Source organism: Gadus chalcogrammus, unplaced genomic scaffold, assembly GCF_026213295.1.
Source record: "Gadus chalcogrammus isolate NIFS_2021 unplaced genomic scaffold, NIFS_Gcha_1.0 GACHA070, whole genome shotgun sequence".
NCBI lineage: Eukaryota > Metazoa > Chordata > Actinopteri > Gadiformes > Gadidae > Gadus > Gadus chalcogrammus.
In genome coordinates, this window is record NW_026613505.1 from 472,748 (window position 1) to 498,754 (window position 26,007).

The following is a 26,007-nucleotide window of genomic DNA, read 5'->3' on the forward strand; positions in this document are numbered from 1 at the left end:
AACCAGGTTTTATACAGTAGCACATAAGGAGTGAGAAAGCTGCTGAGGCTCGACGTTACACTTTTACAAAAACAATCATTAGTTAGATATAAACGGCAGTAATTGATTCAGTAGGACTCCTTATCCATGTAAACGATCATTGTGACATCTGAATTCATTAATTATCTGCAATACACTGCGTGTGCGTGTGATGTTAAATGTTTGAACCAAGGTTAACGGTTAAAGTGTCAGAGAATGGGTGGTGATTTTTTGACGTCCTCCCATGATCTGAAGTGAGCGTGCGTGTTTGTGTTGGTGAAAGTTTAAGAAATGTACAACTGTCGTTTCAGCTCTCTGGTGCTCCCTGCTGGCAGTATCACTATACTGTCCTCATGTTTCACAAAAATAGTTTTGAGAGACGTTGTCAGTTTTTGTATGTTGCTTAAATCCTCCAAAGCGGTTGGCAGTAAACATCAGGTCACGGTACGCCACGGAGTCAATGAGCTTCGAGTTGAAAAAGAAAAAGCTTACAGCACCTGGTATTCCCAGGCGGTCTCCCATCCAAGTACTAACCAGGCCCGACCCTGCTTAGCTTCCGAGATCAGACGAGATCGGGCGTGTTCAGGGTGGTATGGCCGTAAGCAATTAGTGCTGGCGCAAAACCAGGTTTTATACAGTAGCACATAAGGAGTGAGAAAGCTGCTGAGGCTCGACGTTACACTTTTACAAAAACAATCATTAGTTAGATATAAACGGCAGTAATTGATTCAGTAGGACTCCTTATCCATGTAAACGATCATTGTGACATCTGAATTCATTAATTATCTGAAATACACTGCGTGTGCGTGTGATGTTAAATGTTTGAACCAAGGTTAACGGTTAAAGTGTCAGAGAATGGGTGGTGATTTTTGGACGTCCTCCCATGATCTGAAGTGAGCGTTGTGATGGAAAATCTACATGTTGTATTGTTTTGGTCTATATGAATTTAAGTTTTGTTGCTATTCTGTGTAATTTTATATAGTGTCTGCCTTCTGGGCTCCTTTTGGGTCATTTAAAGTGTAAACCGTCAGGGGTAGAGAGATGCATTTTTTATTGCCTGCCCTTTCCTATGTTTCTTGTCTTGTAAATCACCTTCCATGCAATCCTTTGATGTGTGGGCCTGATTTCTCGACCCCCTGGCTAGCGTCAACAAAGCTAGGGGGTCGATGGCACGGCCGCTACCCCCTCCAATGCATTCCCCACAGCTGCAGTTGTAAAGATAACCATCTGGTACACAAAGGCTTTTGGTATTGGGAGACCACCCCCTAATAAACCCAAACGAATAAGAACTCATGGACTTTAGCTACTCGGTGGACTTGTCTGAGCGTACCTTCAGAGAATGAAGTAACACGCAAAGAGAAGCTCCCATCTGGGGCCCCAGATTATTGTAATGTATGCCTGTTATGTTGTTTGTTGATGCATGTTGTGATGTATCTTTGTTCGAACTTTTAATACAAATATATATAACCACTAATTGTCAACAGTATTGTGTGCTTTTTGCATCTAAATATCTCATCTGCTTAGACGCAATATCTGATACAGAAATTGCCACGACAGTTTGGGGGCTCGTCCGGGATATCTAACCTGAAGATTCTATGAAATATCAGCTTCCAATACAGGTCTGAGGATTCGTTCTCAGTCCCAAAGCTCTGCTTCGCCTCCAAGTGGTAACCAAACCAGAGGTCGAGGAAAGGGTGCCTGTGGGGATAAACTAGTGGTTCTTCAGTACGATATCCAAAGGAAAAAAGAATTCGAGCAGGTGAGATCACAATACTGTTAAAGCTTCAAAATAAAATCCGTTACAGAAACGGTATATAAATGTTTCGGTAAACGTAAACTTATATCTGAACTTAGGCCTCGTTCAAAGAAACTCTGTTATAGGAACATGCGGTAGCTCCGTTTCGCTTCCGTCAATATATATAGCTATATAGGTAACAGAAAGGGCAGCTAGGGTCTGTCAGTGACGGTAAAGGGAAACCCGTTGAAGCGCGGTTGGTGTTATATATATAAATAATAATAATAGGTATTCATTAATAAATATATGTATATGTGTGTAGTAACAAGGAGGTTTCGGCGATATTAGATAATTTGTTAAATAATAACTAGTGTAAAAGGATAAATAATAACTAGTGTAAAAGGATCTAAAATATGGGGAACAAATCTGGAAAAACTGAGATAACGGGACCTGCGAAGGTGATGTTGGAGAAGCATGGTGAATCGGCTCTGGAGGGTTTAAAATATTGGTGCAAACTGGGTTTTCCTGAAATGGGGAGTTTTAGCTTAAAACGATTACAGGAGTTAGAGAAACGATTGTTGGAGTCAGAAATGAAAAAGAAAAGTTCCAAACTATGTTGGTGTGCATTTTATTTGTGGGAAAGAGAGGGCCAAGATAGAAAAAAAAATCAGCCAGGGACAGAGAGCGTAGAGAGTGTAGGGATTTTTAATCTCAATGTCACCCGAGATATAGACCCGGACCTGGACTGCACCGGCGGACCGCGTGCGAATCCCCCTTCTCCTCCCCCGTATGACAACGCCCATGAAGCCGCCTCATCGGACAATCTCTACCCTGACCCCGAAGAAGAGGAGAAAGCCCCCGCTCGCAGCGCGAGAGAAGATAGGCCTGCAACTCGTAGCCAGAGGAAAGCTCCACAGCAGGCGACGGCCACACCGACCAAGCGGGAGCCCGTCGCCAGCCACTTGAGGAACCAGGGAATGGCGTTCTCCCCAACTCCTCAACATGGGGACGTGATGGATGGACAATTCCCCATGATCGAAGTACTGAACCCCCAGGATGGCAGTCCAGCATACGTTTTCCGTGCATGGAGACCCAGTGACATTAAGGACATAGCGGAATGGCTCCCAGACCCATCTGCAGTGGGAGGGGCTGCCTTCGCCACAGCCCTTCAAGAGTTGGTCCAACAACACAAGGCCTCCATCAGCAAAGTTCGCCAACTCTGTACGTACAGCCAAGGCGACATGCCCGGGAGGGACGAAGCCAAGAAGCTCCAGCTCACCCGACTGGAGGCCCTGGAGAATCCTAAGCCCACCCGTCGCACTCGCAACAGAAACCAAAGAGGCGACCGGCCGAAAGAAAAGAGAAAGGAGAACGCCGGACGATGGAACTGTCATTGTTGTGGAGCCAAGGATCATTGGGTCAAAGACTGTCCGAAAGAAAAGAGAAAGGAGAACGCCGGACGATGGAACTGTCATAATTGTGGAGCCGAGGATCATTGGATCAAAGACTGTCCCAAGAAAAAAGAATTGACAAAGACAATGGAAGGGCCGGCCGGCAGTTCGCACCTTCCCGTGAAGTGACTGTGAATCATCCAAGAGGCGGAGGTGGAAGGGGGCATTCGCATTTACGGGACGCAGGAGCAGACCAGGTCCAAGGAGCAGGTATGAGCACCATAACACATAACACAACCAACCAAATGATTGTTATATGGTTCTCACCAGCATTACGCGACCTGATCAGCTAAATGTAATATTATATATGGTTATTATATATAGTTATTATATCAATGGGCTATTGTAGACAGTGGATACTCGATTTTTACAATCTATCACAACCATTTTAATGGTCAACCATATCACACAACCATGACATGACTCCAACTGACCCAGACTAACCCCGACTGACCCCCACTGACAACAGAAGTGTATTGCCTAATATTGAAAATGCAGATTTTTATATTATGATATTTTGTTAATGTTTTATGGCCAAAATGGCAACAAGGTGAATTAATGAACTTATGAGAGAGATTGGAAGAAGTATGTGTTATGGAAGGAGAAGAGATAGATGAGAACGGAAGGCAAGACAAGATAAGGAAAGGGGTGGGGAGAAAGATAACCCATCTGCATCAAGTTTTGTTCAAATAGATCCGGACCTGGACAACGCTCCTCCTCCTCCTGCTTTCAGCCCGACCAGTGGCCCAATACAGTGCAAATACCCCACGTCACAACTCCTCTGCATCAGACTTTATGAAGTTACAGACCATGGGAGGCCCACCTGAAGAGCTACGGAACGGTCTGCTGGACGACACAAGGAGACAGTCCAGCAGGACCAACAGCACCAGAGTGGTGGCCTCCATGGTGCCTGTGTAGCCACAAGGAAGTGGCCTGAACATTGAGACAAAGGAGGGTCTCAGAGACGGGAGAGACGTGGGGACAGGCACTTCAAATGAGAGGCAGAAAGCTGAGAGAGAGGTGGAGGCGTGTCCAGGCGGATGGAGAGAAGAGCAGTGTCCAGGCGGATGTAAAGTATCGCACTAGACACAGCATTCACACATATTACAAGAGAAAGATCTAATGTGTAACTAGGACTGTGTATAAATTGTGTGATAATTTCTTACATCTGAAAGGTTTGAAAGTCATCAGGAAAAGTGGTTTGAAGAAACATAGACAAGTAGAAAAGTTGAAGGTTAAAGAAATGTGTTAGACAGAGTTCAAATGTACGACAGCGGTAGAATTCATTAAGGCAGAAAACGTTAAAATTGAACCCCAAAAAAGCATAACCATGATGTATGCTACAATGTTTTTCAGAATTAAAATAGAAGGTTTTTGGTGCGCTCGCAACAGCAAGCCATGCTTACAGGCCTGGGCTTTCCCTTATTATGGTAAATTGACGCATGGGAAAATTCATGCGTCAAAAGGGGGGATGGGGAGCCCACAACAACAACCTTGGGTATACGACCAAAGCAAACCAAAGGAAATAATTACAAAAAAAAAATTAAACAAACCCCATGTAGGTCCCTCAGAGACATCATGAAGGACAATGGGAAAGAGAAGAGGAATACCGTTTAAATGTTGGGTTATAATGTGTGTTATTAATGCTGACTGGATTGACAATTAATGTTTAGAGTAGTAAACATTAAGTGCTTGCCAACTACTCATGTGTTTGTATCACGGAAGCAGCATTAAGGACACATCAAATAAGAATATTTTTGTTTAGAAATGTTTTTAAAAGGTAGCCTTGTTTCTTTGTTTTGGTTTTCTTTTCTGTTTTTATGTTTATGACTTTTGAATATATGGAAACAGATGACTTGATTGGGATGTTAGGTGATTTTATGCTACCTTCTGTAAAAGCGAACGGTGGTATAAATAGTCTGAACAACCTCCTATAAAAGCGGAGAAGTGCTGATGGTCGGACATGATAGATTTTTGAATTTGTGATTATAAAATAATCAAAGGGGGGATTGTGATGGAAAATCTACATGTTGTATTGTTTTGGTCTATATGAATTTAAGTTTTGTTGCTATTCTGTGTAATTTTATATAGTGTCTGCCTTCTGGGCTCCTTTTGGGTCATTTAAAGTGTAAACCGTCAGGGGTAGAGAGATGCATTTTTTATTGCCTGCCCTTTCCTATGTTTCTTGTCTTGTAAATCACCTTCCATGCAATCCTTTGATGTGTGGGCCTGATTTCTCGACCCCCTGGCTAGCGTCAACAAAGCTAGGGGGTCGATGGCACGGCCGCTACCCCCTCCAATGCATTCCCCACAGCTGCAGTTGTAAAGATAACCATCTGGTACACAAAGGCTTTTGGTATTGGGAGACCACCCCCTAATAAACCCAAACGAATAAGAACTCATGGACTTTAGCTACTCGGTGGACTTGTCTGAGCGTACCTTCAGAGAATGAAGTAACACGCAAAGAGAAGCTCCCATCTGGGGCCCCAGATTATTGTAATGTATGCCTGTTATGTTGTTTGTTGATGCATGTTGTGATGTATCTTCGTTCGAACTTTTAATACAAATATATATAACCACTAATTGTCAACAGTATTGTGTGCTTTTTGCATCTAAATATCTCATCTGCTTAGACGCAATATCTGATACAGAAATTGCCACGACAGCGTGCGTGTTTGTGTTGGTGAAAGTTTAAGAAATGTACAACTGTCGTTTCAGCTCTCTGGTGCTCCCTGCTGGCAGTATCACTATACTGTCCTCGTGTTTCACAAAAACATACAAAGACTGACGTTGTCAGTCTTTGTATGTTGCTTAAATCCTCCAAAGCGGTTGGCAGTAAACATCAGGTCATGGTAGGCCACGGAGGCAATGAGCTCGAGTTGAAAAAGAAAAAGCTTACTGCACCTGGTATTCCCAGGCGGTCTCCCATCCAAGTACTAACCAGGCCCGACCCTGCTTAGCTTCCGAGATCAGACGAGATCGGGCGTGTTTTTTTTTTCTTTTTTATTACCAAATATAGATTCAATTTTATACAATTACACATTCATTTATACGTATATCAAATAAAAGTAAATGAAAAACAGTCCCACAAATTAAACCACCCTCAGAAACCGCACAAACAATTAACTAAGCACACTTTCTCTTTTAAATTAAAATAAGAACAACACAGCAAAAGCAGTATCTTTTCCCGAATACACTTACCCTCGAAATTAAACCGCCCCTCAATCCCAAAGCACAAACCGAATAGCCAAACACAGATTCTTTTAACCTCGACCATTTACCCACAAAATTAAACCACCCCTCATTCGAAAAAACCACACAAAACCAAAATCCCACAAAAAACCCCCCACTCTCCCACCTCCAAAAATAAGCCACCCCCTTTAAACCACCCAAATCAACCCCAAACGGTGCCCTGCTCAGTCATCCATACAATTCCATTCTCATTCACACCACATTCTCCCGCGCTCTCTACAAACATACTCACAAACAAAGCCTCGTCCACAACATACAGCATTCGTAAGTGTCTTTTCCATTCATTCACAAACAGCCTCCATGCATCCAACTTTCTCCTTTCATACAGCGCAAAATCGCGTCTGTTAAAAATCGCCCTCCTTGCGAATCCAAAGATCATATTGATCATTTTCCAATTTCTATATTTCCTACTCACTCCCAAGAGTACAGACAATTCCCACCCCCGTTCCACCCAGCAGTCTCCCACACTGCACAGCAGCCCCTTGATTTTTCCCCAGAACTCCACTAGCTCGCAACTCTTTCCAATATGGCATTTCTTTTATATTCAGTTCTCATAACGTTCACATTCAGGGAAAAAATAACCAAAGCCATAAATAATAAAAAATAAAATAAGGAAAAACCAACGAAAAAGAGCCAGCTAGCACAATAACCTTCATCAAAAAAATTAACAATTCTTATTCTTCTTCCCACTCCCCTCCGTTTTTTGCTTTGCGGACAGCCTTTTTTTCGCCTCCCTTAGCTCCTCCATGTCCATATCACTCCCCGAGCTCCCCTCCCTCACAGTATTATCAACAAAATCCCCACTCTCACCCACCTCATCATTGCCCCAAGTCATATTAAGTACAGTTTTCCCCGTCCCATCCCCAAACATTCTTACCCCTTCCCGTCTTTCACCTCTGCCTCTCACGCTCCTGTCTCCCTGCCGCCGCGGCAGGCCCTCGCTCCGCTCTCCCCTCAGGTCCGCAGGCTGGCCCGAGGTGAGCTCCTCCTCCAGCAACGTGGGGAATTCCTCCCCCCCAGAGACACCGTCCCGGTCCATGCTCGCGCCCATGCCCTCCTCCTCGTCCTCACCACCACCGTCATCCGGCGCCCCCGGTTCGTCACCATCCAGCTCGCCGCCGTCCTCCTCCGCCTCCTTCTCCACCGGGCATATACAGTCTCTCTCTCTCCTCCGGCATGTCAGACACTTTGCCACCCCAGTGGCACACTCCCGAGCGTAGTGGCCCTGGCATCCACAATTATGGCAGGTAAAATCCGGGCACTCACGCAGGATGTGGCCCGGCTGCATACAGCTCCTGCAAACCTTCATCTGGCGGTCGTGGATTACTCTAAAGTATTCAACACCCGTTGCGGTATTGAATTTAGTGGAATATGGCAAGGATTGCACGAGCTCATTAAATTTGACCCGTACAATCCTTGTACCATCGGCAATATTGGTGCCCGGCCACATCCTCCTCTTGATGGACGAAAGCGCCCGGACTCCCCACCCACTTAGTTTATCCAGGATTTCCGCATCAGAAATGTATGCTGGCAGGGTAAGAAAGGAAACCACCAGCTCGTCATTACATAGTTCTCTGGCAATAATCCTAGTGTTGTGTATTTTAAACCCATCGAGCAGACGGTCCTTCCCCCTCTCTCCGCACACCGTCACCTCCAGCTTCCCGAGGGCCAGCACCCTACAGGCCCTGATTTCTCCGCACACGACCGCCATAGCCTTCATTAATTCTCCTATGGGTATAACGTCCCCGCACTGCTCCACGCAAACCGTGAGCCTCCTCTCATACATGCGCTCTACCTTCTTAATCCCGTCCACTGTTTCTCCACCAGCCACCTGCTCTTGCCCGCCTCCAGCCGCCTTGCCGTTCCCATCTCCCCCGCTCTCTCCTTCTCTCCTTTCTCCTCCCGACTCCTCCGCAACACTCCTTCCTCCTCGCAACCCGCCAGCTTTTCCGTCCTCCTCCACCTCAAGTCCTGCTCCATTCACCGTCCCTCCAGCTCGCTGCCCGCCGGCACTCATTTCGCCCGGTGGCTTCGCCGAAGCTAGGCCCCGGATCATTCTCGCCTCCACCGTTGCAAACAAACAAAAACGACTGGAAAAGTATATATATAATAACTCAGGGCGATCCCCCAACAGTCTATGACTGCGGGGGACGAAAAAAAACACAAAATAACTGGGTTGTTAGACCAGATAGCAACACTCCAAAATTCTCTCCACCAGAACAAACAATTTACCATGCGGCTGTCCAAAAAAACACTACGTACTCCGACACTGTAGGGGGCGTCAGGGTGGTATGGCCGTAAGCAATTAGTGCTGGCGCAAAACCAGGTTTTATACAGTAGCACATAAGGAGTGAGAAACCTGCTGAGGCTCGACGTTACACTTTTACAAAAACAATCATTAGTTAGATATAAACGGCAGTAATTGATTCAGTAGGACTCCTTATCCAAGTAAACGATCATTGTGACATCTGAATTCATTAATTATCTGAAATACACTGCGTGTGCGTGTGATGTTAAATGTTTGAACCAAGGTTAACGGTTAAAGGGTCAGAGAATGGGTGGTGATTTTTTGACGTCCTCCCATGATCTGAAGTGAGCGTGCGTGTTTGTGTTGGTGAAAGTTTAAGAAATGTACAACTGTCGTTTCAGCTCTCTGGTGCTCCCTGCTGGCAGTATCACTATACTGTCCTCGTGTTTCACAAAAATAGTTTTGAGAGACGTTGTCAGTCTTTGTATGTTGCTTAAATCCTCCAAAGCGGTTGGCAGTAAACATCAGGTCACGGTAGGCCACGGAGGCAATGAGCTCGAGTTGAAAAAGAAAATGCTTACAGCACCTGGTATTCCCAGGCGGTCTCCCATCCAAGTACTAACCAGGCCCGACCCTGCTTAGCTTCCGAGATCAGACGAGATCGGGCGTGTTTTTTTTTATTTATTTATTTTTTTTTTTTTTTTTATTATCAAAAAATATAGTTTACAATTAAAATTCCGTATTTACAGTAATTTACAATCTTTTACGGTCATAACCAAACACAGTATGACACACAGAAGACATACAGACAGTTGATAATCACAAATGTACGCAACAATCATATAGAGAGGTTAACCCTAATCATACACAACAAACATTTGCGTCGGAGTGGTCTGCCAGGTCTTAACAAGCAGGAAAAACAATGCCCACACTACACACTAAATCCTAACGTCCCTGATTCCGTTACCATGACTAAAGTGCTGTTCCTAACAAAATACTTGTGAAAATCCTCCCCTTCCATTCAGAACCTCCTTCACATTCCCAACCACATCCTCCTTTACAAGTATTGCCACACCACACGATCTTGCCGTCCCACAATTGACGAATAACAGTCCCCTCCATTTCTCCTTGATTTCTGGCATTTTAGCCTGTGTCCAGTTTGTTTCCTGCAGCACTAAAATATCGGATTTAAAATTGATTAACACCTCATCAAACTTCGCCATATTGTTAAGACCGTTGATATTAATTGATGTGAGTGTGACCATTGAAATCAAAAGACACAGAGTGGGTATTACTGTTAAAATCTTTTTCTTTTTTTTTACGTACCCCTTTCTTTTTCAAGTTCCTCTGTTCCTCATCGGAATCAACCCCTCTCCTGCGTCTGACCCTGGGCGCCCTCTCCCTACAAACACCCAACGCCTCATTCCCAGACTTATTCTCCCTCTCCCTTCCATCAGCCAGTGTGGGGGGGGAAATTATAGGCGCCATACCACGCCAATGAGACGCGTCGGCTGTAGCCTCAATAGTCACAGCACAAGACCCCCAGGCTGCATCTTCCTCTACTGTAGGCCACCCGGGCGCCTGTAAAGAGAGGAGCCCCGCTTGAGAGCTCCTGCCCCCCCCCAACCCTGTGCCCCCATCTCCCCCTGATGCCGGGGCCATTGACACAACCAAATCCACTTCTAGGCTAGCCCCCGTGCCATGTCCCGCCTCGTTCCCCAACTGTCCAGACCCCCGCGGCACCTTGGCTACGCCCTCCGCTGGTGTAGGGTGCCCAGATGCCGGTAGAGAGGAAAGCTCTCCATGAGAGCTTTGCCCCCCGGGCAACCCCATGCCCCCCACACCCGGGTCCTTCAGCACAACCTGTAGCTGACTGTCCAAGACTGTCTCCCCGTCAGACAGCTCCCCGTGCTCCATCTCCTCTTCCGCACTCTCTTCCCCTCCACTTTCCTCACTCTCCAACGATACAGCCCTTGAGTCTGGGTCAACTGAGAGGGCACCCCCTCCCACCTGCTCCTCCTTACACACACAATTTCCCTTTCTATTACCACACTCTCTGCATTTAATCACAGCCACACACTCCCTTGCATAGTGTCCCTGCTTCCCGCACTTCCGACAGAGGAAGTCAGGACAGTCCCTCACTATATGTCCAGGCTGGATGCACAATCTACACACCTTTAATTGTCTGTCATGGATGACTCGGAAATATTCAGCACCCTTTTCAGTGTCAAAACGTGTGGACCAAGGCAAGGACCGTACTTCCTTGTTAAACTTCACCTTAACAAACCGTGTACCCTCACATATGGTCATCCCAGGCCACTTCCTCCTTGCAATCGGCGAAACTGCCTCCACACCCCAGTCCGCAAGCTTCTTCAGAATCTCCTCATCCGTAATGTACACTGGTAGACTCATAAAGGACACCACCATCTCATCTGCAGTCAAGTCTTTTGCGACGACGCTGGTCCCCCTTATCCTAAAACCATCCAACAATCGCCTCTTCCCGTTGGGGTGATTCATCGTTACTTCATATTGGTTCAATGAGAGGTAGCGACATCCCAAGACCAATCCACATACACTCTGCATCGCCCTTAGCATCTCCATCATCGGGATTTTCTCCTCTCCCACAAGCTCCACAGCCACAGACAACTCCCTGCAGTAGCTCGGGCCACCATCCGCAACCTTGTCCTCCTTCTCTCTTGTTGCTCTCTCCGCAGTCACCGGTCTCCCGCCTAGTACGTCCTCCGATGTCCTCTTCGCCACACAACCACCATCCGTCACCGCAGCAGGAGCCGTGTTCCGTTCCATGCCGTCTTCCATTCGAGTTTTCGAAACCGCGTGAGACATCGAAAAAAAAACCGAACTAAAGTATACTAATACTCCCCCAAACAGCAAGCTGTCGGGGGAATAAACGACTAGACGCAAAACTAACCAAAAAAATATCTATAAATACTTGATTTACCACCAAAAGAATCCTCGCTCCAACACCGTCCTCCTCTCACCACTCAAGCACACCAAACACTTCCTCAATGGGCGTATCACTTCCTCAATGGGCGTGTTCAGGGTGGTATGGCCGTAAGCAAATAGTGCTGGCGCAAAACCAGGTTTTATACAGTAGCACATAAGGGGTGAGAAACCTGCTGAGGCTCGACGTTACACTTTTACAAAAACAATCATTAGTTAGATATAAACGGCAGTAATTGATTCAGTAGGACTCCTTATCCATGTAAACGATCATTGTGACATCTGAATTCATTAATTATCTGCAATACACTGCGTGTGCGTGTGATGTTAAATGTTTGAACCAAGGTTAACGGTTAAAGGGTCAGAGAATGGGTGGTGATTTTTTGACGTCCTCCCATGATCTGAAGTGAGCGTGCGTGTTTGTGTTGGTGAAAGTTTAAGAAATGTACAACTGTCGTTTCAGCTCTCTGGTTCTCCCTGCTGGCAGTATCACTATACTGTCCTCATGTTTCACAAAAATAGTTTTGAGAGACGTTGTCAGTCTTTGTATGTTGCTTAAATCCTCCAAAGCGGTTGGCAGTAAACATCAGGTCACGGTAGGCCACGGAGGCAATGAGCTTGAGTTGAAAAAGAAAAATCTTACAGCACCTGGTATTCCCAGGCGGTCTCCCATCCAAGTACTAACCAGGCCCGAACCTGCTTAGCTTCCGAGATCAGACGAGATCGGGCGTGTTTTTTTTTTTTTTCTTTTTTATTAACACAAAATATATACATACACCATCATGCATAAATAAAACATAAAACAAATAAAACAAGAAAGATACTTCAGATCCATCTCAAACAAAAATAACTACAAACAATACTGGGTTAGCCAGGATGCTTTTGTAAAAACCTTCAATACACTGGCCCCTCACCAAATCAAAAAAGTCATGAACTTGAAACACTAATTAACAAGAAATAAAAATAGTCAGTCACCCTGCTGACCTCTTAACCGCACCTCCAGCCCGTAGGCGCCCCCTTCAACTCATCCAAAATCCAATTTCACTTCCCCATTGCCTCCAAGCACAACAAAAGTGCTCCCCTCCACAAACCCTCCCATAAACTCATCTTCCCCAACATAACTATACACCATATTTACATCTCTTCTCATTATACTCTTAAAAACACTCCATACCTCAACTCTCTTCTTCTCATAATGGGCCAAATTTCTCCTGCGCTTGACAGCAAACCTTGCGTGGCTTAAAACATAATTTAACAGATTAACATTACAACCTTCCACCCTACTTGTCACCCCAAACAGCCACAACTCTCTCCATTCCATTCTCTCCACAAACCCTCCTCCCCAACATCTGTTTATTAATCCTTTAATTTTCACAAAGTATCCCTCCAACTCACAACATTCAACAAACTCATGCATACACGTTTCCACCCCCACTCCGCACACATCACATTCCTTCCTCACATTCACATCAAACCTACTGATTATTAAATTGTTAAACACCCTATTGTGCCGCAAAAGGAAATCAAAATCTTCACATTCAATACAATTCCATTTCACTCTTAAATTCCTCCATATTCCCCCTACATCCATATCAATCATCACTCTAACCCATACTTTCTCTGCAGCCGGTCTCCTCACTTCTTTCCCTCTTAAACATCTATACATTACTCTCGTTTTCACACTCTTCAGACTCACCCTCCTTTCTCCTTCCCCCACATACATTTCTATCTCACCTTCTCCATTCACCACAGCCTCTCTCTCAATCATCCCAACCCATTCTCTCGGCATACCCTCCTTGATCCTTTCCAACACTCCCTGTGCCGTACCCAACCATATTTCATCCCCTCTTTCCCTCACCTCGTCGACCATTACCTGTGCCCTCATGAACCCAGGTACATACTCATAAACTAAATCCTTCACCTTCCTAACCCCTGCTCTCCAAATCACCCTGTTATAAATTGTGTTCCCCTCAAATGTGATTTTTGGATTTAAAAACACTGGTTGCTCCCATACCTGCTTGACATCCTTACACTCATACTTCACACATTTCACAAACTCTCCCCACGCTCCCAACACCTCCTTATAAAACTCAGACACTCCTACCAACATACCTTTCTTTAGTTCCATATACACTCCACTCTCTCCACACCCACCACACTTATTAATTGCTTCCCTTAAAAACACCTTCCATATATGATCCCTCTTGTCCTTTAGATATCTCACCACCATTTTCACCCTAAGGGCTTTCTTTCTCCTTTCTAAATTAATCAATTTTAACCCACCATCCTCATACTCATTTTCCATCACCTCCCTGGCTATCCTAACTCCCTTCCCACCCCACACAAACTCACCCACCATTCTCTCCACCTCCTTCAAAACTCTATCAGGCACATCCAACACATTCATTGCATACACAAGCTTGCTCATTACCAGCGCATTCACAACTGTCACCTTCCCCTTCAGCTTCAACCCTCTAAGTTTCCAAAACCTTAACGTCTTCCTAATCCCATTCATTATCCCTTCAAACTGCATATCTCTCCCTTCTTTATCCTTTATCCCCAAGTTCACACCTAATATCCTAAAATAATCCTTTTCCTCTTTCAATCCTATCTCCCTCCTACCTGCTCTCTCCACACCTACATACATGATTTCTGACTTTTCCATGTTTATTTTCGCCCCTGATGCCCTGCCATACAACTCTACACTACCTAAAACCTCAACTACACTTTCCCTGTCCCTAACTGTAACTGTCGTGTCATCCGCATACTGAAATAATAAACTAACCCGCCCCTCTGGTAACTCTATACCCCTGATCCTGTCATTCTGCATTAGAAGTGCCGCTAGCGGCTCTGCCGACAAGGAGTACAGCAGAGCCGACAGCGGACAGCCTTGCCTAACCGACCTTTCCAGTCTAAATGCATCTGTGACAATCCCATTGATTTTAACGCAACTCACTGCCCTGTCGTACATCCTCTTTATCCATCCTACCAACCTGCGCCCAAAACCAAATTTATCTAACACTCTATATAAATAATCATGATCCACCCTATCAAATGCTTTGTTCAAATCTAAACTTACAACTATCCCCCCTTTATCTCTCTTCATATATTCTATTATGTCCCTAATACTACTAATTGTGTCTGCTATGTCCCTACCCGGTATACTATATGCCTGTGTGCTTCCCACCACCTTCCCTATTACCTGCTTGACCCTGTTGGCTAACACCCTTGCTAAGACTTTATAATCACCATTCAACATACTAAGTGGCCTATAATTCTGAAGCTTAACCCTACTCCCTTTCTTGTGTATCACCGTTACTAACCCTGTCGACATGCTCAGCGGCATCTCGCCCTTCTCCTCTATCCATCTAAATAACCTCTCTAGCACTGGCACTAACTCCTCCCTAAACTCAACATAAAATTCACCAATTAACCCATCTATCCCTGGACTCTTATTTCTCCCTAACCCTCCTATCGCTTCATTTATTTCACCCGTCCCTATTCCTGTCTCACACATCTCCCTATCATCATCGCTCAACCTGGCTTTCACACTATCCAACACCTGCCTCATACTCTCCTCATCCACTTCTTCTTTCCTAAATAAATCCCTATAAAAATCTTCTACTCTTTCAGCTATCCCTACAAAATCAGTAATCATCTCCCCTTCCTTTCCTTCCACTTTTTCTAAATAATTCTTCTTCTGCTTCGTCTTTTCTAATCCTAAAAAGAATCCTGTACATTTCTCTCCCTCAATCACATATCTGGCCCTACTTCTGACTATTGCACCCATACACCTCCTCTGTTCTATCTCCTTCAGTTCATCCTTAATTCTAATATACTTCCCCAAATCATAGCCTACCACCTCATCCGCTCTCTTTGCCTCTCTAGCTAAATCTCCCTTTAACCTCCTCTCTCTCTCTCTCTGTATCATATTCCTGCCTCTACTATAACCCACACTCAATTCCTTTATCTCTCCTTTCAAACTCTCCCACCACCTCCCAATGTCCTCCTCATACATTCTCTCATTCTTCCTCCTCAATATACATTCTCTCACTTCCCTTTTGTACTTTTCCTCTCTCAGCAACTCACCATTCATACACCACACGCCTCCCCCTCTCCTCTCAAACCCCTGACCTAAATTAAACCCTAACACCATGTGATCACTTAGCGCAGTAACCTTATACTCAATTCTCCCTATCCTACCTGCAATGCCGTTTGTACTTAAGACTAAATCTATCCTACTCTGTTTTAAAACTCCTCTCACCACTTGCCTCCTTGAAAAAACCCTCCCCTCTGGATTCCTTTCCCTCCACACATCTATTAAACCATTGTCTCTCATAACCTCCTCCAACACACCTCTTGACAAGTCATTCCTGAAACACATACTTGCAGACGCATCCAACCTCCCACACCACACGTTAAAGTCACCCACCACCAAACAGTTTTCCACACACATTCCCCCCAATCCCTCAAAAAAAAACCCTCCTCTCCTTCACCTCATTCGGCGCATACACATTCAACAATCGACATACTTTACCCAAGTACTCAAAGGTAATTCCTATCACCCTCCCATCACCATCATCCACACACTTCGTCACTTTCTCAACCACTCCCCTTTTCACTAAAATTGCTACCCCTCTTGATTTAACACCACCATTATTCACATACATGTCCCCCATCCATTCTTTCTCAACCACCCTCATTACCTCCTCATCCCAATGTGTCTCTTGTAAACATATTATGTCTGCCTCACACACCATCAAGATTTGCTGCCTCCTGTTCCTATCCCTTAGCCCATTAGCATTAAAAGAAGTTATCCTGATCATTAAAAGTATAAATGAGAAGAGATTCCACACGTTATATTATTAATTTGCACTTTTTTTCCCCTTATCTTCTCTCTCCTTCCTCCCCGATGGTCTTTTCCTATTTCCACCCACCACCTCCATGCTTTCCTCCCCACTGTCTGATATATCCGAAGCCACCCACTTCCTACTTTCTGTTATATCAGCAGCCCTCCACCCCCACTTAATCCCGCTTGCCACCGCCCTTCCTCCTCCCTGTCCCACCACAGTCATTCCACTCTTTTCCACGTTCTTCTCCCCTCCTTTCGCTCCCTCACCCGCGCTGCTCCGCTCCTCTCGCTCGTCCGTCCCCCTCACCGCACTGTCCGCGCTGCAGCCGTTCTCCTCCCTTTCCATCTCTCCTCCCGTCTCCGTTGTCTCTTCCGCTGCGCTCACGTCCTCTGCCATTCCTTCCTGCTCCTCGTCCTCCTGCTCTTCTTCCCCGCCGACTCCCACGCCACTTCTTTCAGCTTCAGTCGCCTCAGCTCCGCTACCGCCTTCTCCTTCCCTCTCCTCTCGGTCGCTCCTCCTCCTCGCCGACGTCCGTCTCCCGGCTCCCGCCTTCTCCTCCTTGTTGCCTCTGTTCTCCGTCTACGCCACACTCTCTTGCGTAGTGCCCCTGTCCTTGGCACCTGTGGCATCTGAACTCCGGACAGTCCCTCAGGATATGCCCAGGTTGGATGCACATCCTACACACCTTCTCCTGTCTGTCGTGGATCACCCGGAAGTACTGGGGACCCGTAGCTGTGCTGAACTGCGTCGAATACGGCAACGACCTAACCAAGTCATTAAACTTCACCTTCAGGAACCTGGTCCCGTCTGCGATGTTAGTGCCCGGCCACATTCTTCTTTTGATCGGTGAGGCAGCAGAGACCCCCCACCCCTGTAGCTTCAGAAGAACGTCATTGTCCTTGGTGTACGCCGGAAGCTCCAAGAACGACACCACCGTTTCGTCACTGGTAAGCTCCTTTGCAACTATACTAACCCCTCTTATTTTGAAACCATCCATAAGCTTATTTTTCCCGCTGAGATGTCCCATTGTCAATTCGTATTTTTTCAATCCAGTTTTACGGCACGCCATCAACTCCCCGCACACCTCTCTCGTCACTCTCATGAACTCCATCACTGTTATTGGATCTTCCCCGATAAGTTCAACACTCACGGTTAGTTCTTTGTCGTATTTATTCTCTTTCTCTCCAACCTCTCCTCCCCTCTGGTCTTTCTTTCCGCAGTCTACTTCATCCGAGCCTTCCCCGTTTCCATGATCCGTTCCCATTATGTCCGTCCGCATGATATTCCTTCCCCAAACCAATGGGAGAATTATATTCCCCCAAACAGCGCCTCACTGTTTGGGGGAGATGTATCGAAGAAAATCAAAAAATAAGGCACATAAACCAGCATAAAAGTAGCAACAAACACTCGCCTGCTCTCTGCACACTTCCTGCTTGCTCAGGTGGTATGGCCGTAAGCAATTAGTGCTGGCGCAAAACCAGGTTTTATACAGTAGCACATAAGGAGTGAGAAACCTGCTGAGGCTCGACGTTACACTTTTACAAAAACAATCATTAGTTAGATATAAACGGCAGTAATTGATTCAGTAGGACTCCTTATCCAAGTAAACGATCATTGTGACATCTGAATTCATTAATTATCTGAAATACACTGCGTGTGCGTGTGATGTTAAATGTTTGAACCAAGGTTAACGGTTAAAGTGTCAGAGAATGGGTGGTGATTTTTGGACGTCCTCCCATGATTTGAAGTGAGCGTGCGTGTTTGTGTTGGTGAAAGTTTAAGAAATGTACAACTGTCGTTTCAGCTCTCTGGTGCTCCCTGCTGGCAGTATCACTATACTGTCCTCGTGTTTCACAAAAATAGTTTTGAGAGACGTCATCAGTCTTTGTATGTTGCTTAAATCCTCCAAAGCGGTTGGCAGTAAACATCAGGTCACGGTAGGCCACGGAGGCAATGAGCTCGAGTTGAAAAAGAAAAAGCTTACTGCACCTGGTATTCCCAGGCGGTCTCCCATCCAAGTACTAACCAGGCCCGACCCTGCTTAGCTTCCGAGATCAGACGAGATCGGGCGTGTTCAGGGTGGTATGGCCGTAAGCAATTAGTGCAGGCGCAAAACCAGGTTTTATACAGTAGCACATAAGGAGTGAGAAAGCTGCTGAGGCTCGACGTTACACTTTACAAAAACAATCATTAGTTAGATATAAACGGCAGTAATTGATTCAGTAGGACTCCTTATCCATGTAAACGATCATTGTGACATCTGAATTCATTAATTATCTGAAATACACTGCGTGTGCGTGTGATGTTAAATGTTTGAACCAAGGTTAACGGTTAAAGTGTCAGAGAATGGGTGGTGATTTTTTGACGTCCTCCCATGATCTGAAGTGAGCGTGCGTGTTTGTGTTGGTGAAAGTTTAAGAAATGTACAACTGTCGGTTCAGCTCTCTGGTGCTCCCTGCTGGCAGTATCACTATACTGTCCTCATGTTTCACAAAAACAGTTTTGAGAGACGTTGTCAGTTTTTGTATGTTGCTTAAATCCTCCAAAGCGGTTGGCAGTAAACATCAGGTCACGTTACGCCACGGTAGGCCACGGAGGCAATGAGCTCGAGTTGAAAAAGAAAAAGCTTACAGCACCTGGTATTCCCAGGCGGTCTCCCATCCAAGTACTAACCAGGCCCGACCCGGCTTAGCTTCCGAGATCAGACGAGATCGGGCATGTTTTTTTTTTTTTCTTTTGGTGACACCCGTCACTACTTAAAGCAAACTGGGCTTCTGAGGAGGTCTCCCATCCAAGTACTAACCAGGCCCGACCCTGCTTAGCTTCCGAGATCAGACGAGATCGGGCGTGTTCAGGGTGGTATGGCCGTAAGCAATTAGTGCATGCGCAAAACCAGGTTTTATACAGTAGCACATAAGGAGTGAGAAAGCTGCTGAGGCTCGACGTTACACTCTTACAAAAACAATCATTAGTTAGATATAAACGGCAGTAATTGATTCAGTAGGACTCCTTATCCATGTAAACGATCATTGTGACATCTGAATTCATTAATTATCTGAAATACACTGCGTGTGCGTGTGATGTTAAATGTTTGAACCAAGGTTAACGGTTAAAGTGTCAGAGAATGGGTGGTGATTTTTTGACGTCCTCCCATGATCTGAAGTGAGCGTGCGTGTTTGTGTTGGTGAAAGTTTAAGAAATGTACAACTGTCGGTTCAGCTCTCTGGTGCTCCCTGCTGGCAGTATCACTATACTGTCCTCATGTTTCACAAAAATAGTTTTGAGAGACGTTGTCAGTTTTTGTATGTTGCTTAAATCCTCCAAAGCGGTTGGCAGTAAACATCAGGTCACGGTACGCCACGGAGTCAATGAGCTCGAGTTGAAAAAGAAAAAGCTTACAGCACCTGGTATTCCCAGGCGGTCTCCCATCCAAGTACTAACCAGGCCCGACCCTGCTTAGCTTCCGAGATCAGACGAGATCGGGCGTGTTCAGGGTGGTATGGCCGTAAGCAATTAGTGCAGGCGCAAAACCAGGTTTTATACAGTAGCACATAAGGAGTGAGAAAGCTGCTGAGGCTCGACGTTACACTTTTACAAAAACAATCATTAGTTAGATATAAACGGCAGTAATTGATTCAGTAGGACTCCTTATCCATGTAAACGATCATTGTGACATCTGAATTCATTAATTATCTGAAATACACTGCGTGTGCGTGTGATGTTAAATGTTTGAACCAAGGTTAACGGTTAAAGTGTCAGAGAATGGGTGGTGATTTTTTGACGTCCTCCCATGATCTGAAGTGAGCGTGCGTGTTTGTGTTGGTGAAAGTTTAAGAAATGTACAACTGTCGGTTCAGCTCTCTGGTGCTCCCTGCTGGCAGTATCACTATACTGTCCTCATGTTTCACAAAAATAGTTTTGAGAGACGTTGTCAGTTTTTGTATGTTGCTTAAATCCTCCAAAGCGGTTGGCAGTAAACATCAGGTCACGGTACGCCACTGGTAGGCCACGGAGTCAATGAGCTCGAGTTGAAAAAGAAATAGCTTACAGCACCTGGTATTCCCAAGCAGTCTCCCATCCAAGTACTAACCAGGCCCGACCCTGCTTAGCTTCCGAGTTCAGACGAGATCGGGCGTGTTCAGGGTGGTATGGCCGTAAGCAATTAGTGCATGCGCAAAACCAGGTTGTATACAGTAGCACATAAGGAGTGAGAAAGCTGCTGAGGCTCGACGTTACACTTTTACAAAAACAATCATTAGTTAGATATAAACGGCAGTAATTGATTCAGTAGGACTCCTTATCCATGTAAACGATCATTGTGACATCTGAATTCATTAATTATCTGAAATACACTGCGTGTGCGTGTGATGTTAAATGTTTGAACCAAGGTTAACGGTTAAAGTGTCAGAGAATGGGTGGTGATTTTTTGACGTCCTCCCATGATCTGAAGTGAGCGTGCGTGTTTGTGTTGGTGAAAGTTTAAGAAATGTACAACTGTCGGTTCAGCTCTCTGGTGCTCCCTGCTGGCAGTATCACTATACTGTCCTCATGTTTCACAAAACTAGTTTTGAGAGACGTTGTCAGTTTTTGTATGTTGCTTAAATCCTCCAAAGCGGTTGGCAGTAAACATCAGGTCACGGTACGCCACGGAGTCAATGAGCTCGAGTTGAAAAAGAAAAAGCTTACGGCACCTGGTATTCCCAGGCGGTCTCCCATCCAAGTACTAACCAGGCCCGACCCTGCTTAGCTTCCGAGATCAGACGAGATCGGGCAGTGTTCAGGGTGGTATGGCCGTAATCAATTAGTGCAGGCGCAAAACCAGGTTTTATACAGTAGCACATAAGGAGTGAGAAAGCTGCTGAGGCTCGACGTTACACTCTTACAAAAACAATCATTAGTTAGATATAAACGGCAGTAATTGATTCAGTAGGACTCCTTATCCATGTAAACGATCATTGTGACATCTGAATTCATTAATTATCTGAAATACACTGCGTGTGCGTGTGATGTTAAATGTTTGAACCAAGGTTAACGGTTAAAGTGTCAGAGAATGGGTGGTGATTTTTTGACGTCCTCCCATGATCTGAAGTGAGCGTGCGTGTTTGTGTTGGTGAAAGTTTAAGAAATGTACAACTGTCGGTTCAGCTCTCTGGTGCTCCCTGCTGGCAGTATCACTATACTGTCCTCATGTTTCACAAAAATAGTTTTGAGAGACGTTGTCAGTTTTTGTATGTTGCTTAAATCCTCCAAAGCGGTTGGCAGTAAACATCAGGTCACGGTACGCCACGGTAGGCCACGGAGGCAATGAGCTCGAGTTGAAAAAGAAAATGCTTACAGCACCTGGTATTCCCAGGCGGTCTCCCATCCAAGTACTAACCAGGCCCGACCCTGCTTAGCTTCCGAGATCAGACGAGATCGGGCGTGTTCAGGGTGGTATGGCCGTAAGCAATTAGTGCTGGCGCAAAACCAGGTTTTATACAGTAGCACATAAGGAGTGAGAAAGCTGCTGAGGCTTGACGTTACACTTTTACAAAAACAATCATTAGTTAGATATAAACGGCAGTAATTGATTCAGTAGGACTCCTTATCCATGTAAACGATCATTGTGACATCTGAATTCATTAATTATCTGAAATACACTGCGTGTGCGTGTGATGTTAAATGTTTGAACCAAGGTTAACGGTTAATGTTCTGCCCTTCAGGCATTTCATTTGAATTGAATGCTTTAAATTTGTGTTTCATCCAGACTTTTATTTTGACGTTTGTATTTTCGAGCTGCACAGGAAGCAGGAAGGTAAGTAGTTTAGATCGCGTTAGAATGCGCGCGTAGAAACGTTAGAAACGGCAGGTTGATTGGGAGTGCAGACAGTCACTACCCCAGAGAAAGGCTTCTTGCATGTTGGTTCCCCAGCAGAGGCATCGCTTGTACGTATTGTATCTTTGTTGTGGCTGTGTTGACTCATTTGTATGTTAATTACATGATGTAAAAACGGAGTTATAAGGTTAACTAACCGGGAATGTTAACTATGCATGTTAGTTTCAACACGTGGCCTTCAAGATAATGTTAGTTCTAAGAAATGTTAACATTTAGCTTTATTGTGATTTCTATACTTAAGGTATTGTTCAAGGAAACTAGGTGACTTAACTAATTGCAATACTTTGTTGTTTGTTTTCTAGTTTCACTCTCTTTCATCTTTTGATCTCTTGATCTTATCTACTTGGATTCAATACAATGTGAAGAATGAAAATAAATCTACAAACAAGAATTCAAGGCATTCTTCATGTTCATGAATAGAAGAGAGTTTAGCTCACTGTCTAGTTGGAGTTAGCACACCCCACCGAGGACAGTACAGTGAAAAAGCGTTATTCCACTGGAGTTTCAACGTCCAAAGAAGCAAGATAAGAAAAATGGAATTAGCCGGGACTTCTAATGTATCTGTACATACGAGAAAATCAAAGAGTTCTTCCTCATCGACATCGAGTGCAGCAGTAAGGGCGCGCGCTAAAGCAGAGGCGGCGAAAGCACGAGCAACATTTGCAGAGAGAGAGTGTGACACTCAAGGTACAAAAAGCAGAGAAGGAAGCCGAGCTACAATTAGGTAAAGCCAAGCTGGAAGCTGAATTGAGCGCACTCGCACTTCAAAGAGAGGCAGCTGCAGCTATTGCCCAAGCCGAGGCACTAGATGCAGCTGAACTAGACATAGGAGATTCGATCAGGACTGATCCATCTTCACTAGATCTGCAAAATGAAATTGCAACACGCACTAACGAATATGTTGAAGCACAAGCTGGGCTTGACGAATCACAGACTCGGGTATCCGTCCATACTACATCACCTGGAGTAGCCCTATCAGACGCAAGCTATGTCACATGGCCCCCTCCACCAGAGCACAACTCTGAGCCACAGGGAGAGATAAAAGAGGATGAAACTCCCTACAGACCATCTAGGCATGATGCAACACCAAGGCAGCCATTTCTCAGTGCTAAATCTAGGTATGTAACCCACATCAGCGCACCACTCAATGGAGGTCATACAAGTCAGGAAAGACGCGATGGACAACAAACAACGAACATTGGAGATAATGGACATCACACAACACCCGCTAGAGGTAACGGACAGCCCACAAAACCCAAGACAACACATCATCCTCACAAATCACCATTTAAGGCAACAGCTCCATCATACGTACCCATGCATGCTCCATCCACTGCAAGTGTGGCACCTGAAACAGAACACCTGGCACGATACCTGGCTCGTCGTGATTTAGTGAGTACAAGTCTCTACCAATTCGATGATAAACCTGAAAATTATCTAGCATGGCAGTCATCATTCAGTAATGCTACTACAGGCTTAGGACTCACAACAACTGAAATGTTGGATCTGCTGATTAAATGGCTAGGAACAGAGTCGGTCAAGCACATCAAAAGGATCCGCTCTGTGTATGTCGGAAATCCAGACGTAGCATTGAAAAAGGCCTGGGACCGCCTCCAAGAGTGCTACGCCGCACCGGAAGTAATGGAAGAGGCTCTTTTTAAAAGACTGGATGAATTTCCAAGAATATCAACCAAAGATTATGGGAAGCTGAGGGACCTAGGCGATCTTCTTATGGAACTCCAGGGTGCCAAAGAAGAAGGTTACCTCACAGGATTGACCTACCTGGATACAGCCAGGGGCATAGGGCCCATTGTGGAGAAACTCCCTTATGGGCTACAGGAAAAATGGCTAACAGTAGGTTCAAGGTTTAAAGAAGAAAACAACGGCCACTTCCCTCCATTTGATTACTTTGCCGATTTCATCTGTCATGAAGCACGCCGGAGAAATGACCCCAGTTTTATCCTTTCATGCGCAAGCAGCAACGGGTTGAAGTCAGACAAAGTAGCCTCTAACAGTTATGGGAGGAAAATATCTGTTCACAAGACAGACATCTCTCCAGGTAAAGACCCACCTGCAAACTCACCTGAGAGAAAGCCTGATGGGCCAGAGAAAACTGTCCCATTCACAACAAACCACATGCGCTGAGGAAATGCAGAACATTTAGAGGGAAGGTTCTCGAAGAACGAAAAAGCCTTCTCAAAGAGCATGGGATTTGTTTCAAATGCTGCACTTCAGCTAGCCATCTTGCAAGAGACTGTAAAGTAAAAGTAAAGTGTGAGGAGTGTGACAGCGACCGACATCATGCTGCTATGCATCCAGGTCCACCACCTCAAGTCTTCAGAAGGCCTACACCCCCCATTAGACAATGGCGGGGAGGAAGAGGAACACAGCAGCGACAGCACAGCCATCAGCTCACACTGTACCCAGGTGTGTGGCCCAGGTCGAACAGCAAGATCCTGTGCGAAGATTTGTCTGGTCCGAGTATATCCACAAGGTCAACGTGAGAAGGCAGTCAACATGTACGTGATTTTGGATGATCAAAGTAACCGTTCACTTGTGCGATCAGACTTCTTCCAGCTTTTCAACATCAAGGGCCAACCATTCCCCTACTCACTCAAGACCTGTGCTGGGCTAGTTGAGACGTCAGGCAGAAAGGCAGAGGGCTTTCAGGTCGAATCACTCGATGGGCAGACCAGCCTACAACTACCATCACTAATTGAGTGTAATGACATACTCATCGACCGCTCCGAAATACCGACCCCTGACGCAGCCTGTCACCATCCACACCTGCGAAGTGTAGCGCCGCACTTACCTGAGCTCGATCCCAAGGCGGAGATCCTCATCTTGCTAGGCAGAGACATTGTGAGGGTTCATAAAGTCCGGCAGCAAGTGAGTGGTCCTCACAATGCCCCCTTCGCACAAAGACTTGATTTGGGATGGGTTATAGTAGGAGACGTGTGCCTAGGGAACGCACATAGGCCGGCTGTGGGCACATTCAAGACAAATGTGCTAGAAAATGGCCGACCCACCTTCTCAAACCTTGCAAAGGCTTCATGAAGCTGACTGAGGATATGTCCCAGGGAGGGGCGCAGAAGAACCCACCACACAAGACATCATTGGAGTCCCTCGGACTACAGGTCTTCAACGAGACGGATTCCGACAACAAACCTGCCCCATCAATTGAGGACATAATCTTTTTGGAAATCGTGGGAACAAGAAATGTACAGAGGGACATCAAACAACTGGGTCGCTCCTCTTCCCTTTCGAGTTCCCCGGCAACGTTTATCCAATAACCGTGAACAGGTATTCACTCGCTTCACCTCTCTGGAGAAAACGCTGCGGAGAAAACCAGAGATGAGAGGCCAGTTTGTGGAATTCATGAAGAAAATATTCGACAACGGACATGCAGAAGTGGCTCCTCCACTAGAGGAGAACGAAGAGGGTGGTACCTGCCAACCTTCGGAGTCTACCACCCGCAAAAGCCTGGCAGCATCCGCGTGGTGTTTGATCCAGCGCAAAGTACTTTGGCACATCTCTAAATGATGTTCTTCTAACAGGCCCAGACCTCAATAACTCACTCATTGGGGTGCTGATCCGCTTCCGCAAGGAACAGG

At 45.6% G+C, this 26,007-nt stretch overlaps 7 non-coding genes across 7 annotated transcripts; all 7 read right to left on the reverse strand.

Annotated features, from left to right (window-relative positions):
• Positions 1–503: 503 nt before the first annotated feature.
• Positions 504–622, reverse strand: LOC130378277 (5S ribosomal RNA). The gene has a single exon (XR_008894619.1). It is a non-coding gene; the product is annotated as a 5S ribosomal RNA (ribosomal RNA).
• A 17,873-nt stretch (positions 623–18,495) lies between these two features.
• LOC130378290 (5S ribosomal RNA) lies at positions 18,496–18,614 on the reverse strand. The gene has a single exon (XR_008894631.1). It is a non-coding gene; the product is annotated as a 5S ribosomal RNA (ribosomal RNA).
• Positions 18,615–19,271: 657 nt separating this feature from the next.
• LOC130378236 (5S ribosomal RNA) lies at positions 19,272–19,391 on the reverse strand. The gene has a single exon (XR_008894582.1). It is a non-coding gene; the product is annotated as a 5S ribosomal RNA (ribosomal RNA).
• A 519-nt stretch (positions 19,392–19,910) lies between these two features.
• LOC130378278 (5S ribosomal RNA) lies at positions 19,911–20,029 on the reverse strand. The gene has a single exon (XR_008894620.1). It is a non-coding gene; the product is annotated as a 5S ribosomal RNA (ribosomal RNA).
• Positions 20,030–20,559: 530 nt separating this feature from the next.
• On the reverse strand, positions 20,560–20,678 carry LOC130378281 (5S ribosomal RNA). Its single transcript, XR_008894623.1, has one exon. It is a non-coding gene; the product is annotated as a 5S ribosomal RNA (ribosomal RNA).
• A 519-nt stretch (positions 20,679–21,197) lies between these two features.
• On the reverse strand, positions 21,198–21,317 carry LOC130378228 (5S ribosomal RNA). The gene has a single exon (XR_008894573.1). It is a non-coding gene; the product is annotated as a 5S ribosomal RNA (ribosomal RNA).
• A 529-nt stretch (positions 21,318–21,846) lies between these two features.
• LOC130378279 (5S ribosomal RNA) lies at positions 21,847–21,965 on the reverse strand. The gene has a single exon (XR_008894621.1). It is a non-coding gene; the product is annotated as a 5S ribosomal RNA (ribosomal RNA).
• Between the last annotated feature and the right edge of the window lie 4,042 nt (positions 21,966–26,007).